This window comes from Oreochromis niloticus, unplaced genomic scaffold (assembly GCF_001858045.2).
Source record: "Oreochromis niloticus isolate F11D_XX unplaced genomic scaffold, O_niloticus_UMD_NMBU tig00001913_pilon, whole genome shotgun sequence".
NCBI lineage: Eukaryota > Metazoa > Chordata > Actinopteri > Cichliformes > Cichlidae > Oreochromis > Oreochromis niloticus.
The window spans coordinates 80358-103648 of NW_020327507.1; the positions used below are offsets into that span (position 1 = coordinate 80358).

Here is a 23291-nt window from a genome sequence, read left to right on the forward strand (position 1 = left end):
GCTACTTCTTTACTATGTCAGTAAACTTTTTGAAAAGGAAGCTGTTGTAGATTTAAAGAAACATCCTAATTGAAGCAAAGGCAAAAAATTGGAATGAATTTTATGTGACTGTTCATATTAAAACCAACAACAAGTGAAAATCCAAAACCGACTCCAATGCTTTGTATTAACGATCTCCCCCTCTCTCTCTCTCTCTCTCTCTCTCTGTGTGTGTGTGTGAGTGTGAGTGTGTGTGCCCTCACAGAAGGAAGGTCACAGCAGGAGCTTTTTCAAACGCGTTTCCAATCATTTTTTACAAGAAGTGTAGCTCATACGATGGTATAAATGTATTATTTGCGATACTTTATAAATATGAAACTCTAAAGATTTTGAGTTCATGCAAATTGTGAAACAAGAATCTAAATCTTTGTGTCACAGTGATTTCTATAAAAGCATGTTGTTTATGGGCATAATGTAACAAATCTTTTGTGGACCTATTAATGATCAATGGTGATTGAAGAGGAAGCTTGAACCCAGGCTCTGGACATTTTCATGACAAGTGACAGCACAGACATGTGCTAATGAGAGAACATGTTTTATCATCATAAACACTGTGATATGAAGCATCGTTAAAGTGTCACTTCAGTAATGTTTTTAATAGATGTCTTTAAAACACTAATTTCTGTGGTTTACAGAAAATAACATGTGGTAAGACGATGAGGTTTACTTCTCACAGGTCGTGTTATGTGTATCTATTTATCATGTATGCTACTTTGCTCTGCGGACTGTAAAATGTTTCATTGTGTTCATAAAATAAACCAGACTTTCACCGTCTGCATCTTTTACTGTTTTTCTGCTTTTGTTCACAACAAGTTTGACAAAACCCACAGACATCCAGAGTTAACTCGCTAACAATGTGGAGCAGTCTCAGTGTATTTAGCTGCTTTTTCCCTAAACACAACCAACTGAGAGAAACGCTTGTAGTCCTCACTTTGGTCATTTTGAACGCTGAAGGAAATTTGTTCCATAGACCCCTTATACTAGTGGTTCCTGCACTTAATCCATCACTACCATGTTCTATTTAAATCCAGATTCCTTTTATAGTTTGCAGTGAAATTTCTTAAACCGTTGCTTAATGTGACAGAAGTACACGTCACTCTTTACTAACACATTTGTAGATGAGTTTATTGCTGAACCACACAGCTAGCAGTCTCACTCACTCTTTAGGTTTTGAAGTTTTGTGTGTAATGGTTTAGTCTATCAAACCTTACCCTTTTCTCCCCAGTATCACAACAGTATGACTCCCAAAGTACGGATCAGTAAACAACCAATGATTCTAAAGCCAGAACAGAAAGATACAGTTGGAAGATGCATGATTGCGTTTTTTATGAAGCGTAGTAAAACTGGCCCCTCTTCTTCTTCTCTGTGTTGTTGTTGTTGTTCTTGTGTGTGTGTGTGTGTGTGTGTGTGTGTGTGTGTGTGTGCCTTAGAAGTCAAATAATACATTAGCCACACTTAAAAAACATCTGAATTTCATTTAGAACGGAGATTCTAAGTTGTAAGCAGAAATCCTATCCTCAGCCACAAACGTGTTTCCCCACTTTCACAATGCTGAAGTGTCAAATCCACAACCCCCAACAAATGGTTTGTTACACGCGGGTGTGAAGGGCAAGCTTTACTTACACAGCCTCACACACAGTAGATTTTTAAAGTTTTTGGGGACAATGGTTTAGCCACAGATGTAACTTCTACTTTTGATAAAGGCCACTCCACCTGTTTATTTCTTAAGAAATTAAGCTCTCATTTATAAATGTCTACACAATAATAGACACCGTGTGCTCTGTGACATTATAGTCTTCCACTGCTGCTTCCAGTGGTTTGCATTTTAAACTCCCAACCTTTCAGGTTGTTATGAACGACTTATATTTCTAACATTTTGTGATATAAAAGTGAACCATGTGGGTTTTTTAATTTTCTGTGTGATGGAATGACTTAAGACGCAAGTTATTTAAACAATTCTAAATGACAGTGTGATGGCCATAGTACTTAGTGCGGGTCAAATATGTTAAGGATAATGTTTATCAATGTAAAATTGCAAAGAACCTTTGAATAGATTATAACATTTTGTAAACAGTTACCTCAGAACCTGTACTGTCAGAACTATGTATGTAAGGTGAAACTTTCCACAGCACATCCACTTAAGTAACTAAACACATAAAGTCACCCTTTACCAATAATCCACTGCTCCTTGAAAAAAGTAGCACAAACAGACAACTGACTCAGCAATGATGAGTAGAGCTACCCCGAGGCCGAGACTCAAGCAGAAGGAAATTAAAAGTTTTGGTTTTTGCGGCTCGAAAAATTAAAGAAAGTATGTTTAATAATTCAACAAGACCTGCACTTTCAACACATACATTATACGTGCTTTAGAAGACATAGCATACATTTTCACTGCTATGCATATGATACCCACTTTTATTGGTTAAACTGCCGGGATGTCTTAGACACATAATGAGCTTTAATTTTCTGCTTCTAAGTTCAGATAAAACTGAGGTTATTGTTACGGGTCGTAAAAATCTTAGAAACACTGTCTAACAAAATCCTTACTCTGGACGGCATTGCCTTGAGTAGTCTGTTGTAGTGATTTGGCACATTATAAGTAAAATGGAAACATACAATCCCATAGCACCACATCAACATTTATTTATATACAAAAATAAAAAGGTTTTTTACAGAAAAGAATTGTAACTTCATATTTTATCAACGATTACGCGGGTACATAGGGTAAGTCCTCATCATTATCCCATAGCGGCTCCGGTAATCTCTCAGGACCTTGGAAGGGTGGCCATGCCCAGTCTACCTCATCAATGTCGGGAGAGTCGCCGAAATACAAAAAATCTTCCTCGTTGTCAGTGTCCATAGTCCACAGTTGCGGTGGTGAGGGGGGTGGGCTCCACTCTGATACTGGTGAATACGGTGCGTCTTCACACCAATCTTCAAATGCAGGGCTCTCGGATGGCTCTTCAGAGAGTAAAGATTGCCCAGCATCCCTGATAGTACCAAGTACCAAGCATGTACCAGATTCAGACACTTTGATGGTTGATTGAGCAGAAGGGCTGGAAGATGCCATTTTCATGGAGAATTTCAAACCCAACAGATGAGAATTGCCGTTCTTTTCCAATGTTGCAACTGCTAGAGAGACACAGTGGCCAACTCTACGGTTTTTGAAAATTGTTGCCACTCCTACCCACACCCTTTAAGATCAACCCCCTTCCAGATCACGCCCCCTCCTGTTATTTTAAAAAGAACACCGCCGTCTCATTCCTTCAAACCTTTTTTTTTTAGCTCAAAAAATCATAAGTATGGCCTCTACAGCCCTGCGCCACACTGAGGAGGAGGCAAGTTCTGCGGCCGAGGGCACAATAGTACCCGACACGCCCGGTTACTATCGCCCCTTGGAGAAGCATCAGCAGCAAGCCGATGAGCTTGACGGTTGGGCATCTTCTTTTTTCATCGATACCGTGAAAACCGCAGTGTATCATCTAGTCAACCTAGTAATCAACAGCTATCTCACTGACGAATGCAACGGCTGTAAGTCCGATCAACCCCGCCAGAGACAGCACGAGTGTCTGCAAGTCTTGGAGGATGACTTTTACGCTGAAAATTATCACAGCATCAGAAAAAGACTCCTCACCCCACGTTTCATTCCATCTATTCAACGGCTTCTGATTGCTCGCAACATCAAAATGGACGACGTCAAAGTCCGCATGGTGGCGGAAACTCTCTTGCACGAACTGAAATCGGAAAGGAAAGTCTTTGACGCCATAGCCGAGGCATACACCAATCTGGTGGGGTTGGACATGGTGAAAATCAGGCAGTTACGGCTGGTCGCAGAGTGTTACAAAGGAGGCTGCTAATTTTTCTCTGAAAGACTGATTTTTCTTTCTTAAAACGTGTAACCTGCATTTTACCAAACAATGTATCCAACATTTAGTGCATTTAAAAAAACAACAACAAAAAACCGTGTACCCGCGTAATCGTTGATAAAATATGAAGTTACAATTCTTTTCTGTAAAAAGCCTTTTTATTTTTGTATATAAATAAATGTTGATGTTGTGCTATGGGATTGTATGTTTCCATTTTACTTATAATGTGCCAAATCACTACAACAGACTACTCAAGGCAATGCCGTCCAGAGTAAGGATTTTGTTAGACAGTGTTTCTAAGATTTTTACGACTCGTAACAATAACCTCAGTTTTATCTGAACTTAGAAGCAGAAAATTAAAGCTCATTATGTGTCTAAGACATCCCGGCAGTTTAACCAATAAAAGTGGGTATCATATGCATAGCAGTGAAAATGTATGCTATGTCTTCTAAAGCACGTATAATGTATGTGTTGAAAGTGTAGGTCTTGTTGAATTATTAAACATACTTTCTTTAATTTTTCGAGCCGCAAAAACCAAAACTTTTAATTTCCTTCTGCTTGAGTCTCGGCCTCGGGGTAGCTCTACTCATCATTGCTGAGTCAGTTGTCTGTTTGTGCTACTTTTTTCAAGGAGCAGTGGATTATTGGTAAAGGGTGACTTTATGTGTTTAGTTACTTAAGTGGATGTGCTGTGGAAAGTTTCACCTTACATACATAGTTCTGACAGTACAGGTTCTGAGGTAACTGTTTACAAAATGTTATAATCTATTCAAAGGTTCTTTGCAATTTTACATTGATAAACATTATCCTTAACATATTTGACCCGCACTAAGTACTATGGCCATCACACTGTCATTTAGAATTGTTTAAATAACTTGCGTCTTAAGTCATTCCATCACACAGAAAATTAAAAAACCCACATGGTTCACTTTTATATCACAAATGTTAGAAATATAAGTCGTTCATAACAACCTGAAAGGTTGGGAGTTTAAAATGCAAACCACTGGAAGCAGCAGTGGAAGACTATAATGTCACAGAGCACACGGTGTCTATTATTGTGTAGACATTTATAAATGAGAGCTTAATTTCTTAAGAAATAAACAGGTGGAGTGGCCTTTATCAAAAGTAGAAGTTACATCTGTGGCTAAACCATTGTCCCCAAAAACTTTAAAAATCTACTGTGTGTGAGGCTGTGTAAGTAAAGCTTGCCCTTCACCCCCGCGTGTAACAAACCATTTGTTGGGGGTTGTGGATTTGACACCTCAGCATTGTGAAAGTGGGGAAACATGTTTGTGGCTGAGGATAGGATTTCTGCTTACAACTTAGAATCTCCGTTCTAAATGAAATTCAGATGTTTTTTAAGTGTGGCTAATGTATTATTTGACTTCTAAGGCACACACACACACACACACACACACACACACACACACACACACACACACACACACACAAGAACAACAACAACAACACAGAGAAGAAGAAGAGGGGCCAGTTTTACTACGCTTCATAAAAAACGCAATCATGCATCTTCCAACTGTATCTTTCTGTTCTGGCTTTAGAATCATTGGTTGTTTACTGATCCGTACTTTGGGAGTCATACTGTTGTGATACTGGGGAGAAAAGGGTAAGGTTTGATAGACTAAACCATTACACACAAAACTTCAAAACCTAAAGAGTGAGTGAGACTGCTAACTGTGTGGTTCAGCAATAAACTCATCTACAAATGTGTTAGTAAAGAGTGACGTGTACTTCTGTCACATTAAGTAACGGTTTAAGAAATTTCACTGCAAACTATAAAAGGAATCTGGATTTAAATAGAACATGGTAGTGATGGATTAAGTGCAGGAAACACTAGTATAAGGGGTCTATGGAACAAATCTCCTTCAACGTTCAAAATGACCAAAGTGAGGACTACAAGCGTTTCTCTCAGTTGGTTGTGTTTAGAGAAAAAGCAGCTAAATACACTGAGACTGCTCCACATTGTTAGTGAGTTAACTCTGGATGTCTGTGGGTTTGTCAAACTTGTTGTGAACAAAAGCAGAAAAACAGTAAAAGATGCAGACGGTGAAAGTCTGGTTTATTTTATGAACACAATGAAACATTTTACAGTCCACAGAGCAAAGTAGCATACATGATAAATAGATACACATAACACGACCTGTGAGAAGTAAAACTCGTCGTCTTACCACATGTTATATTCTGTAAACTTAAAATAAAGCCCCAGAAATTAGAGTTTAGTGTTTTAAAGACATCTATTAAAAACATTACTGAAGTGACACTTTAACGATGCTTCATATCACAGTGTTCTCTCATTAGTAGATGTCTGCGCTGTCGCTTGTCATGAAGATGTCCGGAGCCTGGGTTCAAGCTTCCTCTTCAATCACCATTGATCATTAATAGGGCCACAAAAGATTTGTCACATTATGCCCATAAACAACATGTTTTTATAGAAATCATTGTGACACAAAATATTTAGATTCTTGTTTCACAATTTGCATGAACTCAAAATCTTTAGAGTTTCATATTTATAAAGTATCGCTAATAATACATTTATACCATTGTATGAGCTACACTTCTTGTAAAAACTGGTTGGAAATGTGTTTGAAAAAGCTCCTGCTGTGACCTTCCTTCTGTGAGGGCACACACACACACACACACACACACACACACACAGAGAGAGAGAGAGAGAGAGAGGGGGGGGGAGATCATTAATACAAAGCATTGGAGTCGGTTTTGGATTTTCACTTGTTGTTGGCTTTAATATGAACAGTCACATAAAATTCATTCCAATTTTTTGCCTTTGCTTCAATTAGGATGTTTCTTTAAATCTACAACACCTTCCTTTTCAAAAAGTTTACTGACATAGTAAAGAAGTAGCTAGGGAACTCTGTAAGTATGAGCAACAATAGCTTAAGGACACTATGTCCAATAAAGAGAAATTCATCATCTGCAGTTCGTGAAAAAAAAAAGCACAATATTAAAAACAATTCAGCAGACCCTCAGAGTGCGGATACAAACTGTTTTCAACTGTAGAGGTTAACTTCATGCACTTATCAACATACAGTTTAGAGGCTTGCATTAGTGTGCTTTGGTGCTTGGGCCTCTTTTATTTAGCACGTTTATACCATTGTGAATGTAGCTATATAATTAAATACACTCAAGAGTCTATCGTATGTTTGTCATGCAACTAAAAATTCGTAAATATATTTTTAAATCAGTAACTTTGCGAATTTAGAGGATTTGTTTTCGGACAACATATGTGTCACATTTTAAACAGGGTTTGAATAATCAGCACTGACATACAGACATTTATGCGCTGGGTATAACAGACATGCTTACCGTGTGAAAGGCCCCACCGATGTCTTGGAGCAGAGAAACACTCTGTATTGTTGCTTTTCTCTATTGTATAAGCAAAGTCGATCGCAAATGACTAAGGTGTCGGTGTTGACATGTCTTTTTATTTCATTCACACAGACAATGAATACTGAACAACATACATTAAACCAGGTGTCTCCCAGCCCAGTAGTTACCAATCATGCGAAGCATGGCTGGTTTAACACGACGGGCATAACGACTTGCTTCTAGCAGCTGCGCAATATTGTCGTTAATTGCGCATACTATATGTTGTGATGATCTCAGTTCAGTCATGGTGTGTTCTGCAATTCTGCTGAATTGTGTTTTAGTCCCATCGACTGTGTACGAGCGCACAAACAGGCGTATGGCACGGATGAATCGGTCTGTCTTGAGCCTCAGCATCACATCGTCGTAGTAGTTGTCAAAGTAATACTCGGGCAGTTCGAGCAAACAGCTGTGTTGCACCTGACTGGGTTGAGCTGTTCGACATCCGTAGCATGTTTCCTGTAGAAAGGCGTTTAATGCCAACATCACCAGGTGATGGGTTGCAAGCTTGATGTCGATAATGGTTTCCTCACACAGACCCGATCCTGTAGGATCCTGCAGCAGCTGAGGAGAGGGGGAGGAGGTGGTGGGGTCTGGATTAGCAGCGCAGGCGGTGGGGAGTCTGACGAGTCTGAGAGGTCCCACGCTTGCATGTTTCGCTCTGAAAATGGGAACAATAAAAAAGATTTTATATTTTGTTGCATAGATACACACACACACACACACACACACACACACACGCACACACCCTCTCTCTCACACACACACACACACACACACACACACACACACACACGCACACACCCTCTCTCTCACACACACACACACACACACACTCTCACACACACGCACACACACACACATATTTATGCCACTGTATAAAACCATATCCTTAAACCATGTAGTGCGGCTCTTCTATGCTCAGAGGGTAAGGATTTAACCTCCAGTTTTCAACCCCTCTGGCACCAACAAGACTTTCCCTGTCATCACATACCCTGAGAATAATAAAGTCATCGGGTCTACGGTTAAAACGATCAGCCTCGCACTGTAAAGCTCAGGGCCTGTTGGACTGTTCCACTGGGAAACATACAGCATCTCTGGGAAGCCTACATTGTCCAAGTCCGCACAAACAACAGTGCGAAAGAGTTTCCAGTTTCTAGTAGACATGCGTTGTGACTCCCCCCCCCAAACACTCCCTCACCACAATCTACGCGAAGTATAACTGCTCCGTTGGTATATTTAACGGTATACACATACCTATTACTGCCTTGCTATTCTAACTTAAATTTAGACCCATCTACGACGCTTTTACAGCGTTGCTTTTTACGATGAGGGCATCGGGTACATACACCTGTACACGTACCTAGAGCTTCTGTGGCTTGGACGATGTTCTGACTGTTCGTCATGGTTGATCCCGACGTCATCCCGCACTCCTTAGTTAGAGGTGTTGTTTGCCCTATATAGCTTTGTGATCCTGTAGAAAGAATGAGAAATACACATTTAAATGTTACTATGTGTGAAACAGGTAAGATTACTTCTAAACAATGAGGCACAAGCTGTTTTGTGTGAGAAGAAGAAATACAAACCTTGTGTATGTGCCGCGTGGGATGTCCCAGTGTGCCATGTTCCTAAAAATCAGGCTTTTGTTTAGAAGAGAAAACATTTTGAATATTTTTTGATATACAGTTGTATAAATTTAAGAATCCGTTATAGTCTTGTTTTACCTACCATATATGCTGTCCATGTTGAAAAGAAGGCTCTTAGGTTTGTTGTCCGTGCTGTGAACAAAGTGTTATGCTCTCAATGGCCGATGTAAAGGGTTAGTGTGGCTGATCAGGGGATTTTTATATAGGTGTGGTTTGTTTCAGCTGGCCTCTGAGATGCAGAGATAAAGGTGTAAGCAACAGGTGAAAACCTGTTTGAATGGTCAGTGGCAAGATGAAAAAACTTTTGGTGGCTCCGATGGACCTGGCTACGCTGGACCTCTGTCATGATAAGATCGCTAAAGAAAAAGCAAAATGCTCCTAATGCAGTTAAATCATCTATGTGTGTTTGTGCCTAGTAGATAATTAGAGGGCTAGTTGCATTAAAGGAACATTGGGGGTTGTTACAGTGTGGCAAGTTGGGAATATGTGTTTTTTAGAAGGTGGAAAAACTTTCTGTTTAAAAACTATTAGCCTCTGTGTGTTTCAGAGCCCTAAAGAAAAAAGCAAAATGCTCCTAAAAACAGTTACATTAAATGCTGCGTGTGAATGTGTGTTTTTTAGAAGGTGGAAAAACTTTCTGTTTAAAAACTATTAGCCTCTGTGTGTTTCAGAGCCCTAAAGAAAAATACCATAAACTAGTTAAATTAAATCATCTATGTCTAAATAACAGAACTCTGAGACCTATACAATCCTTTAAAAAGAGTTTAATTAAAACACATAATGGTTTCATTAAATAAAACGCTATTAAACACATGTAAACTCATATGACCCCTGAACTCACAAGTCCGTTCACGCGCAAAGTCCGTTCGCGCGCAAGGTCCGTTCGCGCGCACACATGAACGCGGAGGGGGATGGGGGGGCAAAAAAAGCTGCAGGTATAATACTACTGATGTTCTATCCAAGAGGGTTTTAAGCTTCACTGGTGAGAGTGTCCAGGTGATACATGTTGAGGGAGGATGAGAACATAGCAGGTTAATTGCATGCATGCTTACAATACACATAAATCTAGTAGCAGGCCTGAGCGAAGGCCCAAGTGTCTTCTGCTTCTTATTTGAGACCTGTGCCAATTCAGTCTACTTAGTGATTGAGGACGAGGGTCCATTATTAGCCCTTAGAGGCCCTGAAGCTTGAAGTTATTACCTTAAAAGGAAGGTGTTATCAAAAAGAGAAGTTATATGTTTGTTTATAGTTATTAGAGATGTACAAGATGTACCCTTGTCTGTAAACAATGACTGGACATAATGTATTTTTGACCTGTATTGACGTGTATGTGGGGGTGTGATCCTCTATGCTATAAAACCAGAACCCAGTGTATTTTTGTCAGAGCAAATAAGCCATATGCTGACGGTTGTTCTCCGTTGTCAATAAACTCATCGTTTGATTGCACTTTTCTGGGCCTCCGTCGTTTGTTGTCTGGTCTACAGTTGATCGATCTCGCTTCATTAGGTAGTTGTGCTGCTGAGGTGGAGGCAACAGGAAGACCGCTTGATGCTGCTGCATCATGGCTGGGTTGTGCTGCTGATGCTGCATCACTGCTGGGTTGTGCTGCTGAGGTGGAGGCAACAGGAAGACCGCTTGATGCTGCTGCGTCACTGCTGGGTTGTGCTGCTGAGGTGGAGGCAACAGGAACACTGCTTGATGCTGCTGCAAAACTGGTGGGTTGTGCTGCTGAGGTGGAGGCAACAGGAAGACCGCTTGATGCTGCTGCATCATGGCTGGGTTGTGCTGCTGATGCTGCATCACTGCTGGGTTGTGCTGCTGAGGTGGAGGCAACAGGAAGACCGCTTGATGCTGCTGCGTCACTGCTGGGTTGTGCTGCTGAGGTGGAGGCAACAGGAACACTGCTTGATGCTGCTGCGTCACTGCTGGGTTGTGCTGCTGAGGTGGAGGCAACAGGAACACCGCTTGATGCTGCTGCAAAACTGGTGGGTTGTGCTGCTGAGGTGGAGGCAACAGGAAGACCGCTTGATGCTGCTGCATCATGGCTGGGTTGTGCTGCTGATGCTGCATCACTGGTGGGTTGTGCTGCTGAAGTGGAGGCAGCAGCGGTAGATGTGGTAGATGGCCCAGGGGTGGGATTTAGAAACTTCAACAGTGCATCTGAAGAGAGGAGTATGTGACACCACTGAGTATTAAAGTCTAATAATAAAAACATATGATTCCAGGAATAAAATGAAATGATATCATATGAATGAAAAACCAAAGAGATATATGTATGATGTTAACTGATATGCAAATTAGATTAGATTCAATTTATTGTCATCATTACAGTGAAATGCTGAATAGCAGAATGCAAAGTAACAGTATAATATCATATGAGAATGTTATGTTATGATTATCTTTGACCGAATCACAGCAGTGCTCATATTAAAAAACAGCATTCCCTCTCATGTGATATTGCTTAATTAACATTAATGATGTGCACTTTAACAACTAGGCTTACAACTATAATATATACAGGGGTGGAAAAGTGACTATTACCTGCAGGGTAAACGTTAGCAAACCAGAAGGCAATAACAATGTAAACAAAAAACACCTGCTTAAAAGATGAATACAAATGAGGAATGGTGGGAAAGGTGGGAGTACTGTAATTACCTAACGTTACATTATTATTTTCCATAACAATTTAGCCCCCTCCACAATATTAACTGACGTTAAAACAGTTAACTAGCTATTTATTGATTAGCAATTAGCGAATCATGTAACATTAGCTTAACACATGCATACACATACACACAGGTAGATAGCATTGGCTAACAAACAGCCATTATAATTCATCATACACTGAGAATAGCAGACAAATCAACAATACATCTCTTCTTCTAATTTATGGCTAATTAATACTGAACACAGTCCAAAAGATTCAATAAGCCACATCAGTGTCTGCTGTACTATCACAGCCAAGTGGCTAACAAAGGTAAACAGCAGTTTTCCCTACTAATGAATGTTATCCTGTTTCAGGATACATAATAACTGCCATCATCTGAAGTCACATCTGCTTACATTTATCTTTTACTTGTTTCTCTTCTTTTCTCTTTTTTCTAAACTGAGAGCCTGATGACCTTTGACCTTTTCCTGTCCATCTTCCATTGGTTTTAATTTTGCACTCCAGTATGAACACCCATCCCCCAACCTGAGAATCACCACAGCATAACCTAACAGACCTTAGTGCAAAGATTCGCTTTGTTTAGGTTTTTTTTTTTTCTTTCTGGGACTTCAAGTGCACCCTCTGTGCACCCTCTGAAAAGTGGGCCCTCGCGCTGTTCCCTACCAAGGTTCGTTGTCCATTCACACAGTATATTGCAACCAAGCCAGACAAATTTGGGATCAAGTTCTGGATGGCCACGGATTTGGACACCAAATATGTCTGCAGTGCATCTCCTTACTTGGGAAAGGACCCCAGTCGTCAGAAGGGAGAGAGGCTGGCAGAGAACGTGGTCATGAAACTGATGGAGCCGTTTTTGGATGATGGGAGAAACGTCACAACGGACAATTTCTTTACTTCACTGTTACTGTCGCACACACTGCTGCAGCGCAAAACAACGTTACTGGGCACGGTGAATAAAGTCCAGCGTGAACTTCCTCAACTTGCAAAAGATACTGCAGAGCAAGAGGTATTCTCCACTTCAGTGCTTAGAAGTGGCAGTGTCTCCTTGACAATTTATGCACCTAAAAAAAAAAAAAAACAAGACTGTGTGTGTTCTAAGTTCCATGCACCAAGACGTGACGATCGGTGACGGCAGAAAGAGGAAACCCAACACGATAACAGACTATAACCACATGAAGGTATGTGAATGTGTGTACAATTTTACACCAGTGCTACAATGTTTTCTGATGTGTGCTATACAGGCCTATAGAAAAAAACATATACTCATGACTCTCTCTGCTTTTACAGGGTGGTGTAGACGTGTTGGACCAAATGACATGGCTGTATTCCGTAAGATCAGCAACACGCAGGTGGCCAGTAGCGGTTTTCTACAATATGCTGGACCTGGCGGCAGTGAATGCCTACATTTTGTACAAGGCATGTACAGGGTGGACAGGCAAAAGAAGATTGTTTCTGTGTCTTCTAGCTCAGCAACTTCGTTGCCGATTCATGCAGCACAAGGAAATATTACAACGCAGACAACGCAGTGCCAGGTGCAAGAGAGCTGCAACAGGAATCGCAGCAGGTTTACCTGTGCAACATGTCAGAAATTCACCTGTGCCAAATGCAGGGATGATGGACACTGGGTCTGCAAACGCTGTAAAGTTTTAAACACTTTGAAATAAAACAGACGTGTGTACCCATATATTGTGAATGTGTGTCTTTTGTATGTAGGTTGTAACACAGAGGTTTGGCCTGCCTTGGATCTGAGTAAGCAAATGCCAATGTTGCACAAACACACACACACACACACACACACACAGCAAATCTGCATTTATTTGTCCCACAAGTGGAAAATGTGCATTGTCATTGCAAAAAAGTGGACAGAGCACGGTATAGAAAGTGCACTATACAAACAATCTGGAAACATATATATGGACATGGAGTATTTAAAAATATTGGTGTATAGAAATAACCCTAAAGTGCAACTTTATGAGTGAGATGGCACGGAGAGCTCAGAAAACACGTCTACTCCATAGCTGCACACCAGTGTAAGTGTGTTTTTAATGGGATTCATGAAAACAAACCACCACACATTCAACCATCTTCATCATGTCAGGAGTCATCATCAAAGTGTCAATCAATGAACAGATGATGGATCAATAACTTCAGCTGGATTGTGTTTGTTCTCTCCATCAGATTCCTGTCAACTCACAATCGACACAAACACAGTGAACACAAACCTCCAACTGTCTGACAACAACAGGGAGGTGACATGTGTGGAGGAGGTTCAGTCATATCCTGATCATCCAGAGAGATTTGATGTTTATCCTCAGCTCCTGTGTAGAAATGGTCTGACTGGTCGCTGTTATTGGGAGGTCGAGTGGAGAGGAAATGTTTTCATCTCAGTGAGTTACAGAAAAATCAGAAGGAAAGGAGACAGTGATGACTGTGTATTTGGATGGAATGATCAGTCCTGGAGTCTCTACTGCTCTGATGAACGTCCTCATTGTGTCAGGCACAATAAGAATAAAACATCCATCTCCTCCTCCTCCTCCTCCTCTGTCTCTAACAGAGTAGCAGTGTATGTGGACTGTCCTGCTGGCACTCTGTCCTTCTACAGAGTCTCCTCTGACACTCTGATCCACCTCCACACCTTCAACACCACATTCACTCAAACTCTTTATCCTGGGTTTTATGTCAGTTACTATCCTCCTGGTTCATCAGTGAAGTAGGAGGAATAAACCAGAAGGAAAACCGTCTCCCCCCCCCCCCCCCCCACCACCACCACCACCCCCTTTTTTTTCACATTGTCATCCCAATGGACGCGGAGCCTGCTGGAGCAGAATTGAAACGGAAATCCCAGGCAACACACCCTCGGCCAAGCTGGAGCTTGTCTCATACTGTCGGGAGAGAGCATAAGCATTCCTATTGCTGTGGCTCGACTAATATTTCATTTTAAAGTCAAAGGCCGCCAGCTGGGATGCCCACATCTCCTCAGTGGCACCTAGCTTGGCCGAAGAGAGATAAAGCATTGGTACTAACTGGTGAAGCCCAGGAATGACCTCAGCTCTGACACAGAACAAGGACGTCACCACTTGGCTACTGCATCAACCTTGGCCGGATCGATTGAAACCCCTTCACGGGAGATGACATGGGCCAGATAGCAGACCTTCTGCTGGAAGAAGGCACACTTTTCCAGCTTGGCCTTGAGTCCCTCTTGCTGCAGCTGTGCAAGTACCACCTCTAACCGTTGTAAATACCGAGAGACCGACAAGGAGAACACAATGGCACCGCTGATCCCCCAACATCCTCTGCATCAGGCGCTGGAAGGTACCAGGAGCGTTGCACAGCCCAAATGATATATGATTCCACTCAAACAAGCCAAATGGTGTACAGAAAGCGGTCTTAGGCTTATCCTGCTCAGAAACTGGCACCTGGTTGGACCCGCTGGCCAAATCGATGGTAGAAAACCAGAATTTCCTCGATGCGAGGTAGGGGGAAAGCATAATTTCTCGTTTTGCTATTCAGCAGCGATAATCAACACACAGACGCAGGCTTCCATCCTTCTTGCGGACCAGGACAATGGGAGAGGCATAAGGACTGCTGCTCTCCCTAATTACCTGGGCCTCCAATAACTGGTTGATATGGATCCTGACAGCCTCATTATCAGAAGGAGGAATTCGCCTGTACCTCTGCCGGACGGGTACGTCATCAAGCAGAGGTATGTCATGCGAGATCATCTGGATCAAACATGGAGAGGCCAGCAGCCCAGCCGGCAACCCGGAATCAGGAGGCTCTAAAAGCACAGCCTGACCTGACAATTGCTGAGAACATGTGGTTGCCACCAGCTGCATGATGCCACCAGGTATTCGCATGCCCCGCAGGCCTCGTACCTTGACGGTACCGACCATGTCCTCTGGTGCTTGGGATGCAGACTGGTGATACCGATGTAGGGCCTCCAGAACTGGTCTCGCTGCCTGTGACACATAAGGTGAATTAAACAAGGAGCCACCAAAAGCCCCAAACAGCTCTTGATAACTGCAATGGATTACATTCATTCCTAAGATACCAGGGACAGAGGGCTTGGTATCAGGAGGGTCCTTAACTATGAGGATCCCACAAGAGGGCATTTCCTTGCCACACAGGAGTACACTGAGCTCTAAATAACCAGTATACATATATACGACTGGAGGCGTTCCCTTCCCCAAGGGGCAAAATGCGCCAAAAAGAAGCCCTCGGTGAAGGTGGAAACCATGGAACCAGCATCCACCAGACAGGGGACAGTTACCCCACCAATCACAACATCAATCTTTGGACAAGATGATATTAACCTGCCAATCCTATCGTTTGGAGAGCCAGTGAACTCCCCACCATAACTGTGGCTCTGCAGCTCACAGAGTTCTAGCAGGGGGATGATGATCACCTGCCGCACAAGGGGGGACTACATCAGAGGTTTTTCTGGTGCGGTGCAAAGCCTGCCCCCCAGTGCACTCCTTAGCAAAGTGCCCTGGCTGCTGACACCGGCGAGAAATCACCGGGCTACCCCCTGAAGGCCGGAAAACACTTTGAGTGTTCTGTAAAGAGACCACCGTCTCTGTAAGCTGATTTAACTGCTCTTGCCGGTGCTTTAGGAGCTCCTTTAGCTCATGCCTCTTGTTTGAGCTCTCTACGGAGGACTCTGTCAACAACATCTTCCACACCTGGTCCCGGAGTAGCACTTCTGCACCGCGCATGCCATCAGGTGCGCTTTGTTTAACTTGCTCCATCAGAGCCATTAGTGCTAATGAGAACTCCTGCAAAGAGTCTCCCCCCTGCTGTCTCCTTGAAAAAAAAAACCTGCTGCAGGGTGTCATGTGTCTGCGCATTACCATACAGTTCCTTCAAAATAGCCAACACCCGAGCAGGGTCCCTTTGCTCTGAATTAGAGCGAAACTTTCTCCTCTCTTGCTTCTCCCCCTAGATCAGGGGTCTCAAACTCGCAGCCCACGGGCCATTTGCGGCCCACGTCACCTCTACTTGCGGCCGACATATCGATGTGAAGAAATATTTTTTTAAAAACTTATTATTCGAAAAAGGATTTAATACGAGGGCAGAGTGTTACAGGCATGGCCCTTTAAGACTGTAGCCTCATGGGCGGTGTAGTCCGTGCTGCAGGGAGAACGTGTGGGACTGTCCCTCCCGCTGTGTGTGTGTGTGAGCGTGAGGGAGGGAGAAAAAGGAAAGTCGAAAAGTAAGAGGCGGTACCGAGCAGAAACGGGAGATGGAAGCATGTAAATATAATAATAACCACTGCAGCCAGAAAGAGTGCCCGACGAGCCCAGTTGTAAGTAAGCTGTAAAGACTCGACTGTACACTGTGTTCGTGTTTTCCTCCAAAAGAATAAAGTTCTGCTGGAGCAGCCTTTCAACGCCTCTCTCTGTCTCTCGCTAGCAAAGTTGACCCAGACAGTAAAGCTACTTCCCAGCTACGAGCCCACACGGAACCCAAAAGTATTAGCCAGAGGTCTTCTTACCACGTTTCGGAGCCGCGGACCTGGTAACAAGAGAGTGCAAACGTGTTGAGGGATTGGCTCTGTTAGTTCAGTGAGAGATTTATTTGGAAAGAAAACAATTTTTGCTTGCATTCAAAAACTAATGTGTACTCTTATGCCTGCATTTTTATTTTGTTAAATACAAACAAAATTGTAGCAAAAGTGCTGCCACGTGTCTGGCCAGAAAGGGCGTACCAGAAAGAGCTGTTTATTTGGTCTTCTGCTCGTCAAATACATTTCATTGCAATGTTGACCCTGTGCTTATTTGCATATGACAAATGAAACTGAAAGGCTTCAGATAGTTAAGAGTGAGAAAAAAATTGTGTTCATGTTTGCAGTTTTGTCTTGTTGCATAATATTTGTAATTAAATAAAACAAACAAAACACTACATTTTAGGGAATATTAGTGGGTGTTTTCATGTTTGTGTTTTTGTACTACTTGAACACTAAAGTGGCCCTCCAATGAGATGACGGTGCCAGAAGTGGCCTGCAGCTCATTTGATTTTGACACCCCTGCCCTAGATGGTCAAAAATAGAGAATGCTTGATCAGTAACGGACAGATGCTGGGCACGCATGCATGCTTGAACCCTCTTCAACCCATTCGGCTATATTGATGCATGTCGTGCCATTAAACATGGGGCATTTACGGTCCCTAGGCACCACCACCAACCGCTCTAGAACAGTGGCCTGACTACGAACACCTGGCAAACACCCAGCAGTTACGGAGGAGGTTGAAGCTGCTCCACCAGAACCCGGACCAGTGCTGCCATCCCAAAGCATCCGCTCATTATCTGCTCTTAACTGGGCCACCAAGTCCGTAAGTTGCTGCAGTTCCTCTTCCATAACAATAGCGCTAGAGCAACCAAAAACAAGGGAAAATTGGGGTCGTGACATGCTAAAATCATGTTAATATTCCTCCTAAACCTAAATGCTGCTGTCTTATCTACAATCAACCACTTAACAAAAGGTCTTCGAAACAGGTGAACTATGCTCTCTGCCAAAATAAAACAATTAATTTACAAGACCAACCCTCAACCTCAAATGTGCATCCTGTCGACCAACGCCAAGTATGTGACCAAGTGGTCAGCGGGGTTATTAAATTCATAAAATGACAGTGCCACCTAGGGGAATTCCACCCCCAGGAAATATAAAATCTTTTGAGAATAAAAAAAAGAGGTTTGCACAGGTTTAGGGGTGCACACCAAGGCAGGCTATCTCAAATATTATTATATATTATCAATATTATAATATTACATTTTTTAAATATAAAACATTAAACAATGAAACAGCACTGAATGCAGCGTTGTCTGTAATGGTGTCCTGAATAATAAGAAAATGCGTATGAGGTGTATCACTTTAGTTTGTATGAAACATGAAAACTATCACAAAGGGTCCTGGTGAAGAATCTGCTGGAATTTGGTGAAAGACATTATTTTTGCTTTGATGTCAAACTTTTAGAAGTTGTTTCATTGTTTTTCATGCAGCTCTAATTTGATAAAACGCTGCATCAAAAACAAACAGGAAATGATGTCACATGTGTTCCTGTCCACAAAGCACAATGAGTTCTATTGCTGACAATCAGTGATGTACAAACAGAGTGAGCATTTCTGAGGCCCAAAATAAATTGAGTAGTTCACTAAATGAACACTGTGAGCTCCGTTCCTTCATCATTAGTATGGATTATATATGTATATGTATTATATTAGTATAATATACAGCGGCTTGCAAAAGTATTCGGCCCCCTTGAACTTTTCCACATTTTGTCACATTACAGCCACAAACATGAATCAATGTTATTGGAATTCCAGGTGAAAGACCAATACAAAGTGGTGTACATGTGAGAAGTGGAACGAAAATCATACATGATTCCAAACATTTTATACAAATAAATAACTGAAAAGTGGGGTGTGCGTAATTATTCAGGCCCCTGAGTCAATCCTTTGTAGAACCACCTTTTGCTGCAATTCCAGCTGCCAGTCTTTTAGGGTATGTCTCTACCAGCTTTGCACATCTACAGACTGAAATTCTTGCCCATTCTTCTTTGCAAAACAGCTCCAGCTCAGTCAGATTAGATGGACAGCGTTTGTGAACAGCAGTTTTCAGATCTTGCCACAGATTCTCGATTGGATTTAGATCTGGACTTTGACTGGGCCATTCTAACACATGGATATGTTTTGTTTTAAACCATTCCATTGTTGCCCTGGCTTTATGTTTAGGGTCGTTGTCCTGCTGGAAGGTGAACCTCCGCCCCAGTCTCAATTCTTTTGCAGACTCCAAGAGGTTTTCTTCCAAGATTGCCCTGTATTTGGCTCCATCCATCTTCCCATCAACTCTGACCAGCTTCCCTGTCCCTGCTGAAGAGAAGCACCCCCAGAGCATGATGCTGCCACCACCATATTTGACAGTGGGGATGGTGTGTTCAGAGTGATGTGCAGTGTTAGTTTTCCGCCACACATAGCGTTTTGCATTTTGGTCTCATCTGACCAGAGCACCTTCTTCCACATGTTTGCTGTGTCCCCCACATGGCTTGTGTCTGATCAGCGCTCTCCTTGTGAGTTTAGGTGGACGGCCTTGTCTTGGTAGGTTTACAGTTGTGCCATACTCCTTCCATTTCTGAATGATGGCTTGAACAGTGCTTCGTGGGATGTTCAAGGCTTGGGAAATCTTTTTGTAGCCTAAGCCTTCTTTAAATTTCTCAATAACTTTATCCCTGACCTGTCTGGTGTGTTCTTTGGACTTCATGGTGTTGTTACTCCTAATATTCTCTTAGACAACCTCTGAGGCCGTCACAGAGCAGCTGTATTTGTAGTGACATTAGATTACACACAGGTGCACTCTATTTAGTCATTAGCACTCATCAGGAAACGTCTATAGGCAACTGACTGCACTCAGACCAAAGGGGGCTGAATAATTATGCACACCCCACTTTTCAGTTATTTATTTGTAAAAAATGTTTGGAATCATGTATGATTTTCGTTCCACTTCTCATGTGTGCACCACTTTGTATTGGTCTTTCACCTGGAATTACAATAAAACTGATTCATGTTTGTGGCTGTAATGTGACAAAATGTGGAAAAGTTCAAGGGGGCCAAATACTTTTGCAAGCCACTGTATATTAGGTGCCATTGCTGCTAGTTTCAGTCATTATGCAAATATGCTGTTTATAAGGTTGGAAACCTGCAGTCAGCTGAGACTGAAGAAGTCACCTGGATCACTGACCAAACGTTTCTCCACTGAAAACATCCAGATGAACTGAATCAGCCTTTTGGGATCAGCCAGCAATGCAGCATCATTGTTGTTCAGGTTCAGAGGTTTGCAGGAATGAACTGATGACCATAAATAGGAGGTGTTTGTATATCAGTGAGTTACAGAAGCATCAGAAGGAAAGGAGGCAATAATGACTGTGTGTTTGGAGACAATGATCAGTCCTGGGGTCTGTACTGCTCTGATATACCTGTTTGTGTTTATCATAATAACAGACAAACATCCATCTCCTCCTCCTCCTCCTCCTCCTCCTCTGTCTCTAACAGAGCAGCAGTGTATGTGGACTGTCCTGCTGGCACTCTGTCCTTCTACAGAGTCTCCTCTGACACTCTGATCCACCTCCACACCTTCAACACCACATTCACTCAAACTCTTTATCCTGGGTTTGGGTTTGATCCCTGGTCTCCTGGTGCCTCAGTGTCCCTGTGCTGAGTGGAGTGTAAAGAGTGTCTCCTGTTAGAGAAACACTCTGACTGTTGAACACATAGTTCAGTCTGTACATGTCTGTCTCTTTCACTCACAAACACGTTTTCAGATTCATGGATTCAATTAGTTGATGTTTGAAACTCTTCTAAATGATTCCTTGTAAACTTCTTCCTCTTCAGTCACAAACAAACAGGAAGTGATGTCACATGTGTTCCTGTCCACACAGCAGAATGAGTCTATTGCTGACAGTGATGTACAAACAGAGTGAGCATTTCTGAGGCCCAAAATAAACTGAGTAGTTCACTGAATGAACAATGGACTGTGAGCTCAGTTCCTTCATCATTAGTATGGATTATATATGTATATGTATTATATTAGTATCATATATATCAGGTGCTGCTGGTTTCAGTCATTGTGCAAATGTGCTGTTTGTAAGGTTGTAAAGCTGCAGTCAGCTGAGACTGAAGAAGTCACCTGATCAGTGAGCAAACGTTTCTGAAAACGTCCAGATGAACAGAATCAACCTTTTGGGATCAGCCAGCAATGCAGCATCATTGTTGTTCAGGTTCAGAGGTTTGCAGGAATGAACTGATGACCAGAAACAGCTGCAGAGTCCAATCAAATACCAGCTGGAGTTCAGCTGCATTTGAAGAAGTCAAAGAAAAGTAAGGATGGCAAAGGGCGATGTTTTCTTCCAAAGAACTGAAAACATGGTCGACGCCTCATTAGAAGAATCATCTGGACATTTGTGAGGAACTCTAACCAAGAAAGCAACACAAGAAAGCAACGTCACACAGATCCAACAGACAGTTTCCATGACTGGAAGTGTTCAGTGGAAAAATGCTACATTGCATTATTGCATCCTCTCACCACAGGAGGCGCTGTTGGCACCACTGATTGCTGATCATCTCTGATGATCTGATTGATCCTGTGAATAACGGGACTCACTGAACTCTGTGACACAGTGAAGATTACAGAGTTTAACATCTGACTGACGTCACACAGACAGAAGGATGAACCAGTGAGGCACAGAACACAGTTACTGGAGATACTGGATCAGCTCCATGTGAACTCTGATGGAGAAGCTGCTGACCCAGAGAAACATCAGGACATGACAGGCAGCTGCACTGATCTAACAACATGTAGCAGAGCTGATCTATGTTAGAGGATCTATCACAGCAGCTGAAAGTCCAACACTGGATACCAGCTGAGCCTGTGCTGAGTGTTACAGGAAAAGAAACACTGACACTGGTAGACACAGTGATGCTGACTGGGGCACAGAGCTGAATGATGCAGCATCAGGACACTGTTTCAGTCTGACTGACAGAGAAACCTGTAGCTGCATCTACATGTGAGGCAGAGGCCACACAAGCAGGTTTCTATGTTTCACAGTGACTGAGATCTTCAGTGGGGGTGGACATGCTCCTGTACAGACCTCTGAGGAGAACCAAGGTGCAGTCAAAGAGTCCAGTCTGTCCTCACAGATGTCAACATGTGGTTTCATCAGGTTGCTGTCAGCTAGCAGGCTCACATCAGAATCACTGTTCCTGAAAAACACAGTCTGTGTGACATCATCAGTCAGCTGATCGTCCCAGATCTGAATGGTTTCTGTCTCTACTGAGGAAGTCAGAGAATCTCACTGAGGTGTGGATCAGGTCTGAGTGAGCTGTGGAGGGACAGCTTTAAACAGTCCACAGGTCTCACGTCCTGCTCAGTCTGGTAGCAGATACCTCGTATTGTTCCAGATGTGCTGACATCACCAGCAGCAGCAGCAGCACAGCTGTGTGATACGATGAATCTCAGTTATTGATCCAACACACAGTAAATACAAAGATCAGGATTTATGAGAGTAATCATTATGAGTCTGAACACATGATCACTGAATGTTAGTCTCCACAATAATAAGCTACACAAGCAAACACAGCTTTCAGCTCTTATTTTGAAACTTCTTTAGAGAGCTGTGATGTGAGCGTGCCTGGCTCTGAGGCACTTGGGTCAGCCTCTGTTGTTTAGAAGTGTTACAGACTGTGAATGACACAGACCTGTCAGTTTCATGTTTGTCTGTAACACAGCTCAGGGGCTCCATGCTGAACGCATCCATCCAGTGTTATTGATCCAGGACTAATACCAGCATTGGGATCAATACTACACAATCACATGTGTCCACGTGATGGATTTGACCAGCTTTATTCATTAATGATCAATCAACTTATTTACTGCATCTGAGTCCAGCTTCATTTAAATGATCCAACCATGAAAATGACATCAGTCCTACAGAAGCACTTAATGCTAACAGGAAGTCATTGATTAAGGTGGAATAACACAGAGAGACACAACCACTCACAGTTAACCTGACCCCACTAACTGCATGTGTTTGGACTGTGGGAGGAAGCCGGAGTACCGGAGAGGACGCACACAAACACGGGAGAACATGAAGCACTGAAACAAAGATGGTGGATTTGACCTCAAG

At 42.5% G+C, this 23291-nt stretch overlaps 1 long non-coding RNA gene across 1 annotated transcript; it reads right to left on the reverse strand.

The window, feature by feature from the left end:
* Nucleotides 1–7877: 7877 nt before the first annotated feature.
* On the reverse strand, nt 7878–9474 carry LOC112844881 (uncharacterized). Its single transcript, XR_003217640.1, has 3 exons — nt 8891–9474; nt 8668–8778; nt 7878–7965 (listed from the first exon to the last, which is right to left on the reverse strand). It is a non-coding gene; the product is annotated as an uncharacterized LOC112844881 (long non-coding RNA).
* Between the last annotated feature and the right edge of the window lie 13817 nt (nt 9475–23291).